The sequence below is a fragment of the Lynx canadensis genome, chromosome D4 (genome assembly GCF_007474595.2).
Source record: "Lynx canadensis isolate LIC74 chromosome D4, mLynCan4.pri.v2, whole genome shotgun sequence".
In the NCBI taxonomy this organism is placed as follows: Eukaryota; Metazoa; Chordata; class Mammalia; order Carnivora; family Felidae; genus Lynx; species Lynx canadensis.
In genome coordinates this window covers 11,663,418-11,666,079 of record NC_044315.2, presented here as the reverse complement: position 1 = coordinate 11,666,079, position 2,662 = coordinate 11,663,418, and the positions used below count along the sequence as shown (strand labels likewise).

Here is a 2,662-nt window from a genome sequence, read left to right as displayed (position 1 = left end):
CGGGCTGGCTGGATGAGGTGTCTGGGGAGGCCGGGGCCTGCTGCTGGGGGAGGGCTGGTGGACCTCGTGGTGCCAGGCTGCCCACGTGCAGGCTCCTAGGACACTCAAGGGGATGGTCCGAGCGTGCTGAGGCCAACAGGCAAGGTCAAAGTGCGCTCAGCCTGATGGACAGGGGATTGGGACAGAGCATAATCTAGCTGTGGGCCTGGAGATCCTAGAAGCACCTTCCGAGGCGCAGTTTGGTGTAGACAGGCCCTTCCGGGGAGCGGGCTCTGCACTGGAGAGAGTCCTCCCTGGCGGGGCGCCCTGGGGCCCCCTGCTCACGCTGCTGGGTATACAAAATCCACACTCTTTTCAGGGACAGATGCCACTTAGTAACCCTCTACTTAAAACCAGCAACAGGGCGCCTGGGTGGCTCGGTGGGTGGAGCATCCGACTTCGGCTCAGGTCGTGAGTTCAAGCCGAATCAGGCTCTGTGCTGACAGCTCGGAGCCTGGAGCCTGCTTCGGATCCTGTGTCTCCCTCCCTCTCTGCCCTCTCCTGCTCGTGCTCTGTCTCTCTCTCTCTCAAAATTAAATAAACATTGAAAAACAAAACCCGGGGCGCCTGGGTGGCGCAGTCGGTTAAGCGTCCGACTTCAGCCAGGTCACGATCTCGCGGTCCGGGAGTTCGAGCCCCGCGTCAGGCTGATGGCTCAGAGCCTGGAGCCTGTTTCCGGTTCTGTGTCTCCCTCTCTCTCTGCCCCTCCCCCGTTCATGCTCTGTCTCTCTCTGTCCCAAAAATAAATAAACGTGAAAAAAAAAAAATTAAAAAAAAAAACAAAAAAAACAGCAACAACGAGATGTGCCTGGCTGGCTCAATCAGTAGAGCTGAGCAGCTCTTGATCTTGGGGCTGTGCGTTCAAGCCCCATGTTGGGGGGATACAGAGATTACTTCAAAATAAAATCTTAAGACAACACCACCAACAACAAACAAAGCGTGATAAACAAAGATTGATTCAAGGCGTATTATGTGCCAAAACTCTTCCAAACCCTGCTGTAACTCATTTCACGCAGAGCCGCACAGCGCCCGTGAATCTTTGGTATATTTGGTATTATTGTTGTGCTTCAGCGGTGAGGAAACTGAACTTCCGAGGGGGGAAAACAGCTGCTGCCTGAATTTCTCGTCCAGTAGAAGGCAGGGAGGCTCCAGGGGCAGGTCTGTGGGAGTGAAGCTCATCCTCACGACTGCTCTCCGGCCGCCACGTTCACTGTCAACCGCAGACAGACGACGGCACAGGTCAGGGGCTTGTTGTTGCTACTGTGGTTTTCTCAAACAGAACTCAGGAGGGTTTCTGCCAAACGGACTGCTGGGGGATCATGTTTGTGAAACTCTTGCTGCACCACATTAAAAGGTCAATGCCACAGCTCTCTCCTCCAGCCATCCAAGATGCAGAAAGGAAAGAAGGCCGGGGGGAAGAAGGTGGCCAATCCCCTGCTTGAGAAAAGGCCCAAGAATTCTGGCATCGGACAAGACATCCAGCCCAAAAGGGACCTCTCCCGCTTTGTCAAATGGCCCCACGACATCAGGCTGCAGCGGCAAAGGGCTCTTCTCTATAAATGTGTAATGCTGCCCCCCCCCCCCGCCCTGCCCCTGAGATTAACCATGGACCGCCAAACAGCTGCTCAGCTGGTTAAGCTGGCCCCCAAGTACAGACCAGAGACAAAGCAAGAGAAGAAGCAGATTGTTGATCCAGGCTAAGGAGAAAGCTGCCAGCAAAGGGGATGTCCCCACTAAGAGGCCACCTGTCCCCACCTTAGTGGAAAACAAGAAGGTTCAGCTGGTAGTGACTGCACATGCTGTGTTTCCCACTGAGCAGGCATCTCCTTGCCCACCTGGTGTCCTAAGATGGGGGCTCCCCGCTGCATCACCAAGGGGAAGGCCAGGCTGGGCGTCTGGTCCACAGGAAGACCTGCACCGCTGTCACCTCCATACTAGGTGCTCCGGCTGAGCTAGTGGAAGCCATCAGGACCAATTACGATGACAGAAACGATGGGATCTGCTGCCACTGGGGAGGCAACGTCCTGGGTCCTAAGTCGGTGGCTCATATTTATTACCAAGCTGGAAAAGGCAAAAGCCAAAGAACCGGGCCCCAATCCAGGCTGAGTGCACGCTGTTAAACTCTCTGTACATAGAACTAATAAAAAGTTCTCTTTCAAAAAAAAAAAGTAAATGCCATCTGACTCCAGCCACCGGTTAGTTAATGAGACTCCTTGATGCAAATGCGATCTGACATCTAACTGAACTTCAGAGCACCCACTCCCTAAACAAGTGCTTTGAGAAAAAAACATTTCAATATGTTAAAAATTGGACTAAATAAAAAGGCTCTCATCTCACAGGTAAGGAGGGAATCTGAGGTGAGAGAGGCCCCAGGGACCATCGCATGAGACACAGGTCCTCCCGGGAGCCAGAGGGGCCTCTGGCAACACGTGAATTGCTTTAAGAAATTATCACCAGAACCTTCTAGTCCTAAGAATTCAGGATCCCCTATCAGCACAGATTAAAGTAGCTGAAGAGTCTCCTAGATTTTCAAAGACTTCTCAGATCTGAAAGGGGCCTTTAGAAAAACACTGGGAGCAGACAGTTTTCCAGGCCAGTCACAAAGAGCATGGGCCTCTGGAAC

At 53.0% G+C, this 2,662-nt stretch overlaps 1 pseudogene; it reads left to right on the top strand.

The window, feature by feature from the left end:
- Window positions 1-1,291: 1,291 nt before the first annotated feature.
- On the top strand, window positions 1,292-2,145 carry LOC115499957 (annotated as a pseudogene).
- The last annotated feature ends 517 nt before the right edge of the window (window positions 2,146-2,662 follow it).